Consider the following 20,969-nt stretch of genomic DNA (forward strand, 5'->3'; position numbering starts at 1 on the left):
GGTGAGTTCATACCCCTAACTTATCTTTTAAATGATTTTAAATGCTTTTATGGGGGAATACAAGTAGAAAACCTTATAGTTATTGTATCAATCACATGTGATTAATAACTATCAAACAAGTGGATTTCTTATACTTCAAAACTGTGTTATCAGACAAACTATTTCAAAACATTTTATAAAATGACATCAATTCATCTATAACCATTCAAATGGTTAAAACTCTTTTATATGCTAAACTCTTTATCTAACTCTTTTAAACTTATATATTGTCAAAATCATGTCTATATAGATATAGTTATATAAATAAGGTTGAAAGGGCTTAGGACTGATAACTCGCTTTATTTCCTGTTCCTTGTTTGGTTGTGGACTTAGGGTATCGGTTGTTTGTCCGAGTGTCGTTTGGATCTTAGTTATATATTATGTATATGTGTATAGATATAAAAGTTCTTACATCAGTTCAATACCTTTGGGTAGCAAAGGTGTACAAACATGATCAGTCATTCAAACATCTTTACTAGTAAACTATAATAGGTATAGTTTAGAGGATTACTACTCACTATTTCTAGTACAATGAAACATACAAGAGTCAGTTCATACATGAGTCAGTTCAAACATACTATAACGAGAAACAGAAAGAACAAACTATAATGAGAAACAGGGAGGAACATACTATACACTAGAACAGAGATAACATACAATACACTACTAGAATAAAGAGAACATACTATACAAATACAAGAATACTATAACATTAATGTGAGCCACTACTTCATGGCATGGCAATATACTGTTGTGTCACGTTTTGTAACCAGAGTCTCCTGGAGGGAGAGCGTGAATTTGTGTATAGATCTATACGGGATTGACCATCCTACACCTTGCTGCTAGCTACAGTGGGACCTGCAGGTCTACGGGTGACGAATGTCATACCATTTCGATGTCTTCGAACATTGTGTTTTACTAGTCAATCAAGCATGGTTATAATCTCATCACATTTTACCTTAATTAAACAATTGGTTTAAGGTAGTTAGTACAATGGTAGTTACTATATACAATACTATAGTACATCTTTATTTTCCCATTACATTCACATTGTGATCTTCTCACATAAACGGAAATGTAAACTATATTTTTGGTAATGATAGTCATACATGGGAAAAACACTCACTTTTACAAAAGAACAAACATACAGAACAGTCGGGTCTTGGTAGAAGACTACATTTCATTATAAGTAGAAAATATAGGATTTTCTAGGAGATACAAACATTTACATCAAACGCTTACAAACATTTACATCAAACATTTACAAACACTTTCATCAAACTTATACAAACATTTAACACTAAAATACTTATGAACTCACCAGCTTAAATGCTGATCTACTCTTTCAAAATAACTTGTATTCTCAGGTCACCAGTAGACAGGTACACTGGACCAGGTTTTGAGAAGACGAAGCACATTCGAGACTCGTTTTTATTTTGATTCATATGTTGTTGCTTGTTTACTATTGTGCATTGTTATGATACTGTACATGACGTACTCCACCCCCGAACGTTTCTGCAGTTCTGGTTTGGGGGTGCGACAACGATGAAGAAGTATTAAGGTATAATTGGAATTGGTTTCGACTTAAGATTATTACTAGTGGCTATCTAGCTACTAAACTTACGTCTAAAGTCAACAGCTACGAGGAATACTCATTCCTAGTACTAAGTGGATTGCTCGTAGAGTGGCTAGTGATATAATCTAATTGTTAGCCTAGTACTTGATAAGGGATAAAAATATTTCTAAATAAGGCATTGTGGTAAAAGTGAACTTAGTTTCTAAGTGTACCTAGATGAATGCCTATAATATGGAATGCCCCTACGCACACCGAAAAATTTTGCATTTCAAAAGTTTAAGTTGAAAATCGTTTAGAACATAATTCTACTATAACTGTTTCTAGCCTCACATTAGTTTTCAGTAATTAAACATAGTTGGCCAAGCTATACCTAATTAAAGTCCAATAATGCGTACTCGAAATAGTTATACCAGTAGTATGTTCGGTATTTTAAAACTTTTTTGAAATTTTTTGGCTATAGTTGTGGTTCTCCAAAGGAAAACCGGTATTCACTATAACCTTCGGCTCTAATACCATTTCTGCCACACATCGCTAAAGCGTAAACACGGGACGCGACACTACAATGGGTCTCATAGAAAAAGTTAAAAGACAACACCAACCATACTATTAAAAAGCATTACAAATTACAATGAGTTTGAACAACTTTTTAAAAGAAATTACAATGTATTTAAAAGACAACACATGTGAATGCTCCTCCAAGTGATGTGTCCTTAGGTGCCTCTTACTAGATGATTCCTAAAAAAACATACAAAACGAGTATCAACTATAAAAATAGTTGGTGAGTTCACAGGTTTACAAAAATACTGGTTTCATGAACGTAATCAATGTTTTGATAGAAGTTTCCATAAATAAAAGTACATTGCTAATATGAGTAAATAAGTTTGCATAAACAAAGTTCGTTCTCATCATGAGAAATAAAGTATGTTGCCAAAATGAGATGCAAAGTTCATATTCTCATGGGAAATAAAGTTCGTTACTAAAACGAGTAAACAAGTTTTGTTGCTCAAATGAGTATACAAGTTTTGTTTATAAAATGAGTATACAAGTTTAATCGCTAAAATGAGTATACAAGTTTCATCACTAAAATGAGTATACAAGTTTCATCGCTAAAATGAGTATACAGGTTTCGTTACTAAAATGCAATGTAAGATTCATATGTGCATCAAGTTTCTATTCATGAGTTCACAACCCAAGCCTAATGACGAATCTTGCCCTATTGACTACTATGTGTATCAAAAACATACTGTATAAAATGGTAAAATGCACTTAAGTGAATCGTGCGAGTGAGGAGTTGTCTACCTCCTAATAGTGTTATCCATAATGACCATGGGATCAAAAGAGTTAATGAGTTGTGTCAAACGATTCTAGGGACTTAACCGCAATACAGTCCTCATGAATTAAAGTAACATACACATACATGCAAAATATAGAAACCAAGTTTATACAAGTCAAAATAAATACAACGAACATAAATAGTTTAGGACATGCTTTTCCACCCCAAAACATAAAAACAGAAAACGGGGGGAGACGTAAATACTCACAATGATGAGTGAAGGTATTTGTGATGCCTTGAGCTAATTTCCCTCACGTCCTACTACCGATTCTCTACGATAAGATTACACACTAGTAAGTCTCTAGTCGAAAATCTAACACTAGTATACATAATTTCTATAATAGAATTATGTCAATATTGTGTCAAAATTAGGTTTTGTATAAGTTACAAACATTTTTCTATAAATTCAGATTTCCATGGATCAAATTGTTAAATAACAAATTTAAGTGAAAAATCTCATTTTTGGCATTGTCAGTTGAAGTGTAACTATAACATTTTGGAAGGTGTTTCAAATGGTTAAATATTCAAAACTAAGTCAAATAAGTTATAAAATTTTCCAAACTTTGTATTTTAGTTTTGACTGAAGTCAAAGACATTAAAATAAATTTTCCTGAAATTTTGATTTGTCTAACTATTTTTTCTTTATTTAATTGCTCAAATCAACACAAATTCATGAAAAATAGCAAACAGTTAATACAATTCTCCAAAAAAAATTTAACACTGATATTTATCATATATAATCTGCGAAAAATATAAAACTTGGTTTTTAAACAGATTAACATGATTTTATGATTTTTATGTATTTATTATAGAAAAAATCGAAATAAATAGGAATCAGTTTATAAAATTCTCCAAACATTTTGTGCCACTGTTATTTAACATATATAAGCTGGGAAAAATATCAAAGTTGGTTTTCAAACAGTTTAACTATTTTTCGTTGTTTTATACATTTAAATAAGCATTAATTCGTGAAAAATTATTAAACTGTAGGTAAAATTCATTAAACTTTTTATCTACAATTAATTTGTAATACAAATTATTCTTATGAAGTTTTATAATTTTTGGATAAGTGTAGCTATTTTTCATCAATTAATCCCTTAAACATTCATTAAATCCGGAAAAATAAGAAATTGTCTTGGAAAAATCTGAAATTATTTTCATGGAGTCTTTATGTTTTCCAGAAGGAATGCATGCAACTTCAAGAAACATATTTAGGAAGTACGTAGGTCATATCAGAAATGTACCATAAATTATTGACCATAAAAATTATTTTACGTTAATTATTGCTCTATTTTCTTACAAAAATTACAATAAATCGATAAAAATTATTTATTTTCTGAAAGTTTCCAGATCATCTTATGTTGTTGTTGTTAGGATTCTGAGAAAAATCGGATTTGAGCAGAAAATAATTTTTATATATTTATTTATGAATAAATCATTTATAAGCATTCTTAACAATGTACTTTGATCATCAAGCCTTTAAGCTTGATGTTCATCAGATGCATTATGATTTGAAGACCATGAATGAACTTATTTTGTTCAAAATGATGTTTCTAAATGAAAAACTTGAATGCATGTGGTTTTGGATCTTTAAAACTTGTAAAACTCAAGTCGATGGATTTGAGTTAGGTTTTGATCATTAGATTTCACCTTCTAACAACATGCAATGCATGTTGTTTTTGGGTAAAATCCTACCACCATCATCATCAAATTCGACATGCATGTGAATAATCTCAAAGAAAAGTGTAGAGGAGGGAGAAAAATGCAATAAAACATGAAATTTTTTAAAGAAAAGTAAAGAAAATATAAGGAAATTAAATTTACCTTGAATATCCACTTCAAATGATAAAGATTTTTGAGTAAAATGAGGGATATCTTCTGGAAATTTTGTAGGTTTTGGAGCTAATTCATAGAGGTAAATAATAGGGGTTTTAGAAAGAAGAAAAGAGAGATTACGTCTATCTGGATACCCAATCTCTCTCTTTATCTCTTTGGGGTTTCTCTCCACCGAAATTGGCCACCAAGCTATAGACATGTATGTGAACTCATGAAGAATCGAATGTAAAAATCTCTCCTGGTTATTCTGCTTCTAAAATTTTCTTTTTTAGAGAAAATGAAGAGAGAAGTTTTAGAGAGAGAAAAGTGGGAGGTGGAGTGAATTGGAAGTGAAAATGATTAGGACTGTTGGGAAGGGGAAGAGTTGTTGAACTTGAGGGAGTGAGAGGGGATTTTATTTATTTATTTTATATTAATTCCTTAATTTTTATAAAATTTCTTTCAATTTATATAAAATGTGTATTTTATATAAATTTTGTTCATAACTCTTGGATTTTTAGCTTATAAATGTAAAGTTAATGTTAATGAATTCAATTAATTTCCTTGATTATATTTCCACATTCTAAATATATTAATTTGATATTATAGTGTTTATAAAAAATTTTATGGGATTTTAATATAAAACTTCATACATTGAAATTTTTTATGACTTCTAGGGTTTTAAGGAGTTTATAAATCTTTGGATATCAAAATTAATTGAATTTTGAGACTACAAACTATTTTAGAGTTTCATAACTCTTATTCAAGTTATAAATAATGTTTGTAATTTATTTTTATCGATTTATTGGCATTTCTATGCAGTGGTTTCGAGATTCAAGTGAAATTGAGGAATTAGGTATACTAGTCCTAGTTTCAACTTTGACTTAAGTTTCTATAAGACTGTGACCTAATTTATACTACTAGGTCAAGTGCATGATGTGTCTACATAATTCATGTAAAGATGTTCAAGTGAAGGATGGCTTGAATTTGGATAGTCGCTACAGTTAAAGTAGATGTAGAATTCACATATCAATGTGAAATCTAAGTACACTATCCTTTGATTCTATTTGTTTCCAAGTTTCGAGTAGGTTATGACTTACTCTCTAGCTAATAAATCTAGCATGTATCGTGCCTACACATGCAACTAAGTTTAGTCAAGTCTAGAATCGACTCGAATTTTGACAGTGACCATTTCTATCACACCTTGCTAAAGTGGAAACACGGGGCATGGCTGTACAAAGGGTCTTATAGCAAAAGTTAAAAGACACACCAACCATAGTATTAAAAAAGCATTATAATTTACAATGAGTTTTAACAACTTTTTAAAAGAAATTACAATGTATTTGAAAGACTACACATGCGAATGCTCCTACAAAAGATGTGTCTTTAAGTGCCTCTAACTAGATGATTCCTTAAAAAGCATGTAAAACGAGCGTCAACTATAAAAATAGTTGGTGAGTTCATAGGTTTACAAAAATATTGGTTTCATGAATCGTAATCAAAGTATTGATAGAAGTTTCCATAAATAAAAGTACATTGCTAAAATGAGTAAATAAGTTTGCATAAACATAGTTCGTTGTCATCATGAGAAATGAAGTATGTTGCCAAAATGAGATGCAAAGTTCATATTCTCATGGGAAATAAAGTTCGTTGCTAAAACGGATAAACAAGTTTTGTTGCTAAAATGTGTATACAAGTTTCGTTGATAAAATGAGTATACAAGTTTCTTCGCTAAAATGAGTATACAAGTTTCGTTGCTAAAATGCGATGTAAGATTTGTATGTGCATCAAGTTTCCATTCATCAGTTCACAACCCAAGCCTAATGACCGAATCGTTCCCTATTGACTACTATGTGTATCACAAACATAGTGTATAAAATATGGTAAAATGGACTCAAGCGAATCATGCGAGTGAGGAGTTGTCTACCCGCAATACAGGCCTCATGAATTAAAGAGTTAATGAGTTGTGTCAAATGTTTCCAGGGACTTAACCGCGATACATGCCTCATGAATTAAAGTAACATACACATACATGCAAAATATAGCAACCAAGTTTGATACGAGTCAAAATAAATACAACGAACATAAATAGTTTAGGACATGCTTTTTCACCTCAAAATATTTAAAAACCAAAAATAGGGGGAGGCGTGGATACTCACTATGATGCGTGAAGGTATTTGTGATGCCTTGAGCTAACTTCCCTCATGTCCTACTACTGATTCCCTACGATAAGGTTACACACTAGTAAGTCTCTAGTCGAAAATCTAACACTAGTATCTACAATAGAATTATGCCAATATTGTGTTAAAATTAGGTTTTGTATAAGTTACAAACATTTTTTTTCTGTAAATTCAGATTTCCATGGATCAATTTGTTAAATAACAAATTTAAGTGAAAAATCTCACTTTTGGCAATGTCAATTGAAGTGTAACTATAACATTTTGGAAGGTGTTTCAAATGGTTAAATATTCAAAACTAAGGAAAAAAAGTTATAAAATTTCCCAAACTTTGTATGTTAGTTTTAACTGAAGTCAAAGACATTAAAATAAATTTTCTTGAATTTTTGATTTGTCTAACTATTTTTCACCAATATAATTCTTTGAAAACATCATAAAATTTGGGGAAAATAGTAAATGACCTATGGAAATTATTATAACTGTTGTGTTACTTACTCACAATGTCCCTAAATTGGTAAAATTATTAAACGCCAATTTTGACCAATAAAACCTAGTTTTATAATTTAAATGTCTTTTGCGCCAAGAAATTTCAATTAAATATCACAAAGTAATTAAAAATCACCAAACTTTTTATTTTTTTTTCAACTGAATTCAAGGACTTCCACAAAATTTTCCATGAATTTTAGATATGTAAAGATATTTTTCCTTTATTTAACCACTTGAATACTCATAAATTCACGAAAAATAGTAACCAGTTAATAAAAATTTCCAATCTTTTTGTACAACTTATATACAATGTATATAATCTGGGAAAAATATCAAAAGTGTTTTTCATATAGTAGAGTCCGATTTTTATGATTTATGTGTATTAAATGAGAGAAATATAGCATAAATAATAAACAGATTTGATAATTCTTTAAAAATATTTTACAATTGTTATTTAATGTAAACAAATTAGGAAAAATATCAAAATTGGTTTTTGAACAACTTAACATGTTTTTATGATTTTTGTGTATTTATTCTGTTAAAAATGAAAATAAATATCAAACAGTTATAAAATTTCCCAAACTTTTTATTTGTGTTTACAATGTAATAAATAATGTTATAATGATTTCTTGTGATTTTTAGAATAGTTTAACTACGTTTCCTTTATTTATTCTCATAAATAACTATTAATTCTTGAAAAATTACTATACAGTAAGAAAAATTCACTAAACTTTTTATTTACGATTAACATGTAATATAAGATATTCTAATGAAGTTGTATAATTTTTGGGTAAGTGTTATTTTTCATCAATTTAATCCTTTAAACATTCATTAAATTGGAAAAATACGAAATTGTCATTGAAAAATCTGTAAATTTTGTCATGGAGTCTTTATGATGTATAAAAGGTGCGGAAATTATCGAATGAGGTTTTTAACATTCATAACTGTATTTTACAAATTATTTCTCTTCAACAAAAATAAATTCAAAATAAACAAAAAACAGTAATAGAAATTCATGAAACTTTACAAAATGTCTTTAATCAGTGTATGACTCATCCCCAAATTTTTCTCAAAATTTATTTACCGAAAAAAGTATTTTATGTCAATTATTGGTCTATTTTCTTGCAATAATTATAATAATACTAGAAAATGAATTATTTTCTGAAAATTTCCAGATCATCTTATTTTGTTGTTTGGATTATGGGAAAAATCGGATTTGAGCATAAAAAAAGTTTTAGATATTTATTTGTGAATAAATTGTTTATTACATATTTGAAAGCTTTTTAACAACATACTTTGATCATCTAGCATCTAAGCTTGAAGATCATCACATGCATGTTGGTTTGAAGACCATGCATGAGTTTGAAATGTTCAAAATTCATTTTTGAAAGAAAAATCATAGTGCATGTGGTGATTTTCCACCAAAACTTGTAGAAAAGTGCATCATTATCTTGATTTTGACTTAGGTTTTAGTCATGGGACTTCACCATTTTCAACATGCATGTTCATACATGTCGTTCTTTTCTGCTCAAATCAGAAGTGTCCCAGAATCCAAACAATAAAATAAGATGATCTGGAAATTTTCAGAAAATAACTTGTTTTTCTCGATTTATTGTAATTTTTGAAAAACAATAGAGAAATAATTCATATAAAATAGTTTTTTTGGTCAATAAATAGTGAGAAAATTTTTGGACTACCCATACACGGATTAAAGACATGTTGTAAAGTTTCATGCAATTCTATGACTGTTTTCTTTTAATTTCAATTTTATTTTGTTGAAGAGGAATAGATACTAAAATATAGTTATGAATGTCGAAAACCAAATTTGATAACTTCTGCACCTTATGGACATCATAAAGACTCCATTCAAAAATTTACAGATTTTTCCATGACAAATTCTTATATATATATATATATATATATATATATATATATATATATATATATATATATATATTAAATAATAGTGGAAATTATTTTTGGAGAATTTTATAAAATGTTTGCTAATTATTTCGATATTTGCTATAAAAAATACACAAAAATCATAAAATCACGTTAATTTGTTTAAAAACCAACTTTTATATTTTTCCCAGATTATATAGGTTGAATAGAAGTGTTATAAAAATTTTGGAGAAATTTATTAACTAGTTGCTAGTTTTCCTGAATTTGTAAGGATTAAAGTATTTAAATAAAGGAAAAATAGCTATATATATCTAAAATTTATGGAACATTTTCTGGAAGTCTTTGACTTCAGTTGGAACACAAATAAAATGTTTGGTGATTTTTATTTACTATTTTATTTTGACTTTATAAACTTGGTTGCTATATTTTGCATATAAGTGTATGTTACTTTAATTCATGAGGATTGTATCGCGGTTAAGTCCCTGGAATCATTTGACACAACTCATTAACTCTTTTGAGCCCATGGTCATTATGGATAGCGCTGTTAGGAGGTAGACAACTTCTCACTCGCACGATTCGCTTGAGTGCATTTTACCATGTTATTCACTATGTTTGTGATACACATAGTAGTCAATAGGGCACGATTCGGTCATTAGGCTTAGGTTGTGAACTCATGGATGAAATCTTTATGCACATACGAAACTTGTACACTTATTTTTGCAACAAACATTATTTCCCATGAGAATATGAACTTTGCATCTCATTTTGGCAACATACTTTATTTATCATGATGACAACGAACTTTGTTTATGCAAACTTATTTACTCATTTTTGCCATGTCCTTTTATTTATGGAAACTTCTATCAAAACTTTGATTATGATTCATGAAACCAATATTTTTGTAAACCTGTGAACTCACAAACTATTTTTATAGTTGACGCTCGTTTTACATCCTTTTTCGGGAATCATCTAGTAAGAGGCACCTAAAGACACATCACTTGTAGGAGCATTCGCATCTGTTGTCTTTCAAATACATTGTAATTTCTTTTGAAAAGCTGTTCAAACTCATTATAAATTGTAATGCTTTTTTATACTATGGTTGGTGTTGTCTTTTAACTTTTGCTATGAGACTCGTTGTACTGTTGCGTCCCGTGTTTCCGCTTTAGTTGTGTGTGACACAAATGGTATGAGAGCTAGGGCACAGGTCGATGTGTTCGACATAGACGTTGAACCCTATAATGGGGGGGGGGGGGTGAAGTGTGTTGCACCTGATCCCACAACGGCTTGGAAGGAGAACAAAACATTTCCTTATATGCGGTGTGGATACCTTCCTTGTCACAATGCGTTTTAAATCCGTGAGGGCAGGAGATCCCATAAGAACTCTGTGGTTAAGCGTGTCAGGGCGAGAGCAATTCAGGGATGGGTGACCCCCTGGGAAGTTTTCGTGCCGGGAGCCAAAAGCGAACAATATTGTGATACGTGCCAGAAGGGGATGTTACAATATGTCTCTTCTCCTTATCTCTTTTTTTTTCAGAGGGGGATGTTACAATATGTATCTTCTCCTTATCTATTTTTTTATGTTGATTTCCCTGCTCATATTTATGTGCTTTATCTTTAGGATTGTTCCTTATGAATGGTATTTATGCTTTGGTATTGTTTGATTCGGGGGCTACCTGATCATTTGTATCGCTTGCTCTTAGCAAGAGGTTTGTTGGAGCTTCGGGGGAGCTGGATTGTCCTTTAGATGTCGAGATTGAAGATGATCTGTAATGCCCGCATATTCGGACTAGTCAATTTAAAGACCTTAAGCGTCAAAAATGACTTTTTGATAGAAAATTATTTAGAATAAATAATCTTAACTTAGTATATGTCACAAGGGTTTCGTACATATAAAGTGTCACACCCCTGAACCTGAACGGCGGAAACGTCCGGAGGCGGGTGACGTCATTGTGCAGTATCATAACAATTGAATATAAATGAAGCATAGGAAATCCAAACATCATACATAAAGATATCAAACTTACATTGTTTTACATCATGTTTATGTTCTCGAATTACACAAAAGAGACAATAGTGAGTAAATTCAAAACTACGTCAAAATAATTTTGCATCCGCGTTCCACTAACCTGCTTACTGATTTCCTGAGAATACAAGTCGTTTGAAAAGCGTCAACATAAAATATGTTGGTGAGTTCATAAATATTTTGTAGAAAAATCTATGATAGTTGGAAAACCAAAAAAAATCCAATATTTTCTTGTCAAAATAGTTGTAAGTCTTGTTTCCAATCAAGTATAGTTGCATGTGTGTTTTAGTTTACCGTTTTCGAAATCGTATAAAATCGTTTTCCCCAGAAAATCTTATATTTTCTGATGTACAAAATAGTAGTTTTAAAAACCCTAAGACTTGTGTGGTAAAAGCTTCGTTTAATGTATCCAAACAATAGTTGTTTATAATCGAAAGGTGTAACTTGCGTAAATTTCTAAATAATACTATTATATTCTAAGTGAGTCGTTATAACCATACTAATATGACGGAGTGCCTGTCCTAACGTTCTTCAGGCGTCGGTTTCGTTTAAGACATTTGTCACCCTAGACTGGCCAGTCTAGCTGTAGCGAACAACGAAGGTGCGGGGTGTCAACCCCGTAGAGATGTATACACAAATTCTCGTTCTCCCGCCAGGAAAATTGGAAAATTGTGACACTACCACAAACGAAAGAATCTTTCCTTATTTGGAAAATTGTGACACTACCACAAACGAAAGAATCAAATCCATTTCTCAATATTGCTATCAATGAAATCATATAAACAACAAATTTTCACAAATGCCATCGTAAGGATACTTAAAATAAATAAAATCAAAAGTTTTCTTTTATTTTAAAACTTGCAAAAAAACTTATCCTTACGATGTAAATACATATGAAAACATGTTGTTATCTATTCCTAAGCAATCTATCACAACTCTTTAAGCAACAGCTCAAAATTCTGATCATCGAATCATGCGATCAAAATCCATCTTCGTGATTAGAATCAGCTTACTCTTCTTTAAGCTTCCTCTCTTTTCTTTGATTCTTAAAACTTCAACATGTGACCCAGTCACATCATGTAATACGAATCTCCAAATAGGAACTTAACAGAGTTAGATAGTGGACTTTACCTGAAGTAGAGTCAAACCTTTTTGACTTTACCATCCTTATGATCTTTCAGGTAAAATGGGTAGCTTCGCAACCAATGTCCCTTCTTTTGGCAAAAGAAACAAACGGACTCTTTGAAAATGGTACACTTGATTGTCCAGACTTAGCCTTTCTCTTTACAATTGAGTCAAACGACTTGACCATGGCCGATCCCTTTCCATTGGGAAGAGAAAGTTGTTCTGGACTTTCAATGTTACCATTACCAATGTCCATGGAAGCATGGGAAGTAGATCTTTCAATCAATTTTGCTTTACCATTGCTCCAAATCATTGTTGATTCAGTAGCGTTGTGCAAATATGTAAGATCATTAAGGGTCATGTCATGGTCTGTCACATAGTAGTCCTTAAAGAACTCACTATATGACTTAGGAAGTGATTGAAGAACCTAGTTAACTGTCAACTCCCTTAAGACTTTGACACCCAACTCTCCCGGCTTGCCAATATGTGACTTAATCTCCAAGATGTAAGCACATATAGACTTTGCTTGCCAATTAGGGATTGAGTGACCTTGAACTTGTGGGTCAGGGAGAATTATTGGAGGAGGTGGAGGAAGTGAAGCTCGATCCAAAAGGATGAGGAAGACCATAGTTGTCTGAACTTAGACATCTATGAGGGAGAAATTCAAGTTTCAGTTGATTTAAGTCATTAACATAACACCCAATATGAAATATTAAGGCTAGGACCCAACAAACTATTTTATAACTTGGAAGAGGGATGCTGTCACACCCCCAAACGAAGGATGGCGGAAATGTCCGGGGGTGGAGGACTTCATGTATAGTATCACAACAACGAGTATAATAGTGCTCAAAGTAAATACAACCATCATAAATATAATTGAAAAAGTTACACCATAGTATGTGTTTGCATGTTTCAAAATCAATTACATTATGATGACAAAATGAACTGTTTGACGATTTAACGTCCCATCCTCAAAATGCTGTTGATTTCCTGTTTTACTGATTTCCTGAGAATACATGTAGTTTTGAAAAGTGTCAACAATTAAGTTGGTGAATTCATAAGAATTTTATTTGAGAAAGAAGCCGTTTTCCTTGTAAAAGCGATAGAGTATGATTCCAGAAAATTCAATATTTTCTTTTTTTAAGTGTGAAATGAAAGCTCCTATGTTATGCCATAATGTACCCTAGAAATACCCGTAGATTCCTTCTATAATCACCCAGTGTATATAAGTTATATAAAATTTAAGTTAAATAAACCGTCGAATATAATAGGTCTGCCCTAGGTCTACAACCAAACAAGGAACATGAAGTAAGGCGGGCTCACCAATTCTAAGTCGATTGCGACTAAATTCATATATAACTCTAACATGTACATTTAGCAATTATAGCTGAAGTCTAACAATTCTAGATGAAATGTAGTTTTCATAGAATAAAAGCCATTTTGTGTAAACCTGGTACTTTGTAATGTATACTTCAAGAAAAATCCCTTATTTTCCTTATAAAAAGTTATGTAGCCTTAAATCTCAAGGCCGAGAGTATGTGCGTATTTTGTACTTATAACGTTTATAGTTTTAAATAGATAAAACCCCTTTTTAAAGTAGAATTTTCCCCGTAAACTTGAAAGGTTGTTAACTCCCTATGTGAGTCGTTATAACCATACTATAACGAGAATTAACCTGCAACAATGTTTTTCAGACGTCAAGATCCTATGACTTTTGTCACCCGTAGACCTGCAGGTCCTGCTGTAGCTAGCAGCGAGGTGTGGGGTGTCAATCCCAATATAGATCTATACACAATTATCACGCTCTCCCTAGAAGAGGCTCTGGTTATAACTTACAGGAATTTGAACCCGTACTCTAAGAGTACGATGGAAGAATTGTCTCACAACTTACGTTAACTAGTTTACAAATAGTTTGAGTATAAAACCTCTTCCGTGGTGGAAGTGAAATCACCCATTATGAAATAAATTAGTGATATGAAATCCATAAACTATTACTATTATAGTTTATCATGTAGTATATGAAAAACCCATTTGTTTTGAGAGTAAAACTTTTTTCATGTAGTATGCTTTTATTGTAAAATCCATAAACTATACTTATTGTAGTTTATTATATATGTTCGAAATGAATGAAAAACCTTATCATGAATGACTAATTTCAGTTTATGATGATAAACTAACAAGAAATACATCCAAAATTTAGAAACTTATTGTTATTCACTTTGCTCAACATACTACAAAGTGTTCTTAATACTGTAAGCTATGTAACTAGTTTTTAACCTTTCTGCACTGCTTTACGAAAATCATATAAAAATCATACGAAGTCGAAAACTTAATCCGCAAACTCTGTGAGTTTAGAAAATGTGTCTAGTTTATTCATAATTTTTATTATGATTTTTAGAAGTCTCTAACTTGTGTGAAAATGTTCATATTCACAGACTGGTCCGAATTCGTTTATGAAATGATAGGCGGTTTTATAAAAATCACCATACATTGTAGAAAAATCGTATGGAGATGTGTAACTAGTAATTTTAAAGGTATGAACTTGAACTATTTTCATATTAAATAGTTTTGAAAGATATTAAGTTTAAGATTGTCAAAACAGTCCTTGAATAGAACTCAACTTTTCTGTTGAAAGCTGATGTTTGAGTTTAGTTAAGTTTTTGGTGTTTTAACTTGTATCCCCCCCCCCAAAACTGAATAAAAACATGAAAATATGGGGTATGAACTCACCTTGAGTTATTCCCTGAGATGAAGGTGGAAGAAGAGAGGTTTCCAAGTCAAGAACACTTGGGAGACACTTGAAGATTTGAAGATCGAGCAACAAATATGACGATATTTGTGTGAGAAATCCATGACTTGAGTGAAGAAGTATGGGATAATAAGGTGAAGGGTGATATTTACTTACCAAAAGAGGGTGAAAAGCTCAAAACTCCTGGAGAATCTCGAAATCTTGGAGAGAAAATGAGAGAGAAAAGTGTATTTGCTTTTAGCTGAAGTGTTTGTGATCTAGAGGATGTGAGTAGTATAGGTTCTTTGTGTGTGTGGGTTTAAGGAGACTTGTGGGGGAAGGATAAGAGTACAATGAGTGGACAAGGCTGATGTGAATAGTGACTGAGGGTGTCATGGAGTGGGTATGGGAGGTAGCTTGTGTCTTTGCATTATGGAAAAGTCAACACTCCACCTTTTGTACTTTGCCTTTGCTCTTAAGAAAAGTGTGGGTTTTAATACAAGAATCCTTAGAACATGCATATTTTATGATCTTGGAAGGTTAAAAATAATAAAATATAGATTTATACGGAAAATCCTGCGTTAAAATAACCAAAAACGGGCTTTAAACGTGAAAATAGTCGAAAACCGGGAATAAGGAGCGAATCTGCGAAAATCCGAGCTCAGGAGGTGAAGCTCGGTCCTTGGAGCTTAGAACCGAGGGTTGGTTCGTTCCATGGTGTTGAGAACCGAAAGCAGGTTCGGTCCGAGAAGGGTTCGGTTGCGTGGGTAGGACCGAAGGTGGCTTGGAAGCGAAATAGACCGAAAGCGGAAGAAGCGAAATGGACCGAGAGGCGCTTCAGGAATCCGAACCGAAGGTACAAGGAGCCGAACCCGAAGGTGACTTCGGTCCTATAAGAGGAGTTCGGTCCTATAAGGGGAGTTCGGTTTGTTGGATAAGGTGTCTAAGTCCATAACTATTTCTGGTATGTACTTGACCCGACCCGGCATGGTCCATTTGGGTTGCATGACATCATGCATTTGGATAGACTAAATGAGAGAAATAACACTTGTGGTTTATTAATATATTATAAGTTCTAATATATTAATAATATTATTTAATTTGTATTGATCAAGAATTAATCTAGAATTAATTAAGTGATCAAAAGAAGACTAATTAGATATATGGGTTGATTATGTAAATCATCCATAAGTTGTATAGTGGGCTAAAGGCTCCATGGGTTATCAAGATGGGCTAAGGTCCATAGGATGTTCCATGGGAGTTACAAACCCATGGGTCATGGAAATGAAGAGCCATTTTACATTAGGGTTTACATGGTGTAACCCTAAATGTAACACACTATATAAAGAACATGTTATCTACCAAAATCGGCTACACAAGTAGTTGCAAGAGGGCTAGGCCGATTTTTCAAGTGTTCTATATTCTCTCAAAGTCATTCCAAAGCATTTGGTGTTGTGTGAAACATTTGAGGCATCACACTTGGGGTGCTAGGCTCTCAAGGTTTTTTCAAGGAATCAAACAACTACAAGGTATGTAATTCTAGCCATCTTTTATGTTTAAAGTTCCCCATGTATGCTAGATAGGTTTATGAACCTTGGAAAAAGTATTTTGCATGTATTTTAGACAAACATAGATCCAATGTTTTCTAGGGTTGTATGTACACTTAGGAGTGTTAGAATGCTCAAAACCTATCAGTGGTATTAGAGCCTAGGCTTGTTTGTTGATACTTGATGCAAAATAGTGAAAAAAGTCGAATTTCTTGCTGTCTGCACAGGGGACTCGCCGAGTCCATGGGGGGACTCGACGAGTCCAAGCGTATCTGCAACCAACTCGGCGAGTCAGTTGTTGCACTCGACGAGTTGGCCAGGCAGAGTGCAAATTTTTTATTTTTGCTGCTGGAAATGGAATAGAAACATTACCCTAAACTGTTTTGGTGTTATTAAACTTGTTTTAGATGGTGTAATGATTGTTCTAATCCATTTACAATGGCTAATATCAAAATTACATGATTATATGTGTTCATATGTTCTTGAAATTTTGATATGATTATTCATGTTCTTATGAGTTCTTGATAGATCATAGGGATTACTTGGTTAATGCTGAATTCATGATCTTTATGTGTTTTAATGGAGTCCATAACTTGTCATCAAGTTATGGATAACCAAAAGCCTCTTTGTTTTAAAGCCATTAAAAGAACACATAAGTTACAAAAATTAAGAGTCTTCATTTTAATAACTCATAAGTTATGAATTGAAAGGTTTTGTAAAGTTACAAAACTTGCCCTCAAGTTTTGGAACATGTAAAGTCATCTAGTAAACTTTAAGTTTCAACCCCTAGAATTTTAAAAGTTAAAATCCAACCCTTATACTTTACAATATTATAAGTTTAATATATAGGAGGTATAAGGTTTTTGCCTATAAAATGGCAGCTTAATGGGTGTCCACTCTCACCCACTGCTTCCTTGACTGGTGGAGGGTCGTTAGCCGAACGGGTAGGACAATGACATAAAATTCTCATTAAAAGTATAATGCTTATTATAAAGTAACTAAATGTTTTAAATTCCCAATATTAGTTACTTTAGGAAAATGTGAATAAGGTGCTAACCCATGAAATTACACTTTGCACTTTGATTAAGTCGTTAGTGGAGCGTGTGTGGTTAACCGGCACACTAACTTGAACTTAACAAGGTAGGCAAAGGGTGACTTAAGGTTTTTCATAGGTCGGTGGAGCGCGTGTGGTTTACCGGCACATCGATTAAGTGAAAAACATTAAGGGTACCAAGTAATTTGCATGGTTACTTCACACCTTGTTTTATGATCCTCGGTATCCTAGTCACAAAACATGAAGGGCACACTCGAGATTGAAACATGCCATTGAAAAGTTTAATGAATCTCAAAAGAATCTAGGAGTTTCTAAAAACCAAATAAAACCTAATAATTTATATATTTCGTTTTCATGGTGGAAATTGGTGAATCATCATTCACCTACCTTTCAAATATGTTTTAGCTTAGATTACGACATCCCTCTTCTAAGTTATAATATATTGTGATTGGATCCTAGCCTTAATATTACATTTGGGTGTTTTATTAAGGACTATCTTTATATCTAAACTAAACTTGTTTTTTCTTCTTTTCAGATGTCTACCAACAATGCTGCTCCTAGCTCAAACCCTACCGGCTCCTTCTCTCTCATGAACCTTTGTGGGAGAGTCATCTTTGATGGGTCCAACTTTACAGATTGGATCAGGAACATCAGGATGGTCACTCTGTATGAGAACAAAGAATATGTTCTTGACAAGGAGCTTAAGGTACCCAAGCCGACTGCTACTCCTGAGGAGTTTGCTGAATATGAGGCACATGAAAGAGATGCTACCAAAGTGGCATGCATCATGATGGCCACTATGACAGCCGAGCTCCAAAAGTCCTATGAGGACTACTATCCTTTTGAGATGCACCAGGATTTGATGGACCGCTACCATCAGAGTGCTCGTCAATCCTCCATGATAACAACCCGAATGAAAGATGGTGAACCCATCACGGGCCACACGCAGAAAATGCAAAGGTTTGTGGACCGTTTGATGAAGCTGAATGTGAACTTGCCAGAGGAGTTAGCAATAGATATCATTTTGCACTCCTTACCACCGTGTTATGATCAATTCCGCATGACATACCACATGGACAAGGAAGAAGTTACCCTCAGCAAACTTCAAGGACACCTAAAGACTACAGAATCAGGTCTTAAAGGTAAGTCGGTTGTTACCACTCCTACTCCTACTCCAAACTCCGCACCTGTCCTGGCAATCGGGACAGGTAGAGGGAAGAAGAGGAAGAACCCTTCGAAGGGTACCAAGGGTAAGACCCTTGATGGCTCCTCTTCAATCGGAACCAAGAAAGGTTTCGTCACTCCTTCTTCTGACCCAAAAGAGGCTGAATGCTTCTATTGCCATGAAAAGGCGCACTGGAAGCGGAACTGCCCAAAGTACCAGCAAGATTTGAAGGATGGGAAAGTGAAACCCAACCATGAAGGTATTTACACTATATTATCTCTTAACTCACCCTATTCTAACTCGTGGGTCCTTGATACCGGCTGTGGTATTTATATTTGTTCTGATTTGTAGGGACTAAGAAGAAGTGAGAATGTGGAGCATGGAAAGATAAACTTGATCATGGGAAATAGGAAAGTTTCACCTGTCACCAAGATTGGAGTTTATACTTTGTTGCTAAGTAGTGGGTTTACTTTAGATTTGAATAAATGTTGTTATTCACCTGAAATGGCAAGAAATGTTATTTCTTTCATGCTTTGTACAAACAAGGGTTTACCTTTTCTTTTGATAATGAAGTTGGTGGAATAAATGCTTTCTTTAATAATGTGTTTTATTTTAAAGCATTACCTTATGATGGTGTGTATGAAGCTGTGTCTGTTGTAGATAATTTAGGAAGTAATGTGTTGTGTATTGATTCTACTAATGATAATAACTTGGATAAAGCATCATTATGGCATTGTCGTCTTGGACATGTAAGCAAGAAACGTATAGGCCAACTCCAAAAGGATGGAGTCTTGGAGTCATTTGACCTAAAGTCAGATGATAGTTGTGAATCATGCTTACTTGTAAAAATGACAAAGTCACCCTTCACAGGTTCTTGTGCTAGGGGTGAGGGTTTGTTGGATCTAGTACACACAGATGTGTGTGGACCCTTCAAAACTGCCACAAGGGATGCTAATCGTTATTATGTGACTTGTACAGATGATTATAGTAGATATGGATATGTCTACTTAATCAAGCATAAGTCATAGACTTTCGATAGGTTTAAAGAGTTTAAACAGGAAGTAGAGAATCAATTGGGCAGGAACATTAAGATGCTTCGATCCGATCGTGGTGGTGAGTATCTTAGTACAGATTTCCTCGACTATCTTAGGGAATGTGGGGTTGTCTCACAATTGACACCACCCAGGATACCACAGTTGAATGGTGTATCTGAGAGGCGTAATCGAACCTTGTTGGACATGGTTCGTTCCATGATGAGTCGAACTTCGCTACCAATCTCATTCTGGGGGTATGCCTTAGAGATTGCCGCCCATATCCTTAATTTGGTCCCTACAAAGAAGGTTGCCAAAACACCTCAGGAGATGTGGACTGGAAAAGTTCCTAATTTAGCTCACATCAAGATTTGGGGTTGTGAGGCTTTCGTAAGGCGCGAGACTCACGATAAGCTCGAACCTCGAAGTGAGAGGTGTATTTTCATCGGCTACCCACAGAAATCCTTTGGTTACCTCCTCTACAGACCTAGTGAGAATGTGGTCTTTGAAGCAAGGAGGGCTGTCTTTCGAGAGAGAGAGTTCATAAGCCAAGGAAACAGTGGGAGGCAAATTGACCTTGAAGAAATTCAAGAGTCAGGTGGTGAAGGAACCTCAAACCCTAGCATTCAACTTGAGGAGGAAACTCCTGTTGATCCAATTAATAAGTCTGTACCTCTGAGGCGTTCCACAAAGGTAAGGAATGCACCTGAGCACTACTATGGTTTCCATATTACTGCGGAAGGTGAGACACTTATTAGTGATGAGACCTAACAGCTACACGGAAGCCATGGCAGGCCCCGAGTCTGCTAAATGGAAAGAGGCAATGGACAGCGAGATACAGTCCATGTATGACAATCAAGTTTGGAACTTGGTTGACAATAGTGTACCAGGTTGTAAGACAGTTAGGTGCAAATGGATGTTCAAGAAGAAGACCGACATGGATGGTAATGTACACACTTATAAGGCGC

Source organism: Lactuca virosa, chromosome 9 (assembly GCF_052849685.1).
Source record: "Lactuca virosa cultivar CGN04683 chromosome 9, Lactuca_virosa_CGN04683_v6, whole genome shotgun sequence".
NCBI classification, from domain to species: domain Eukaryota; kingdom Viridiplantae; phylum Streptophyta; class Magnoliopsida; order Asterales; family Asteraceae; genus Lactuca; species Lactuca virosa.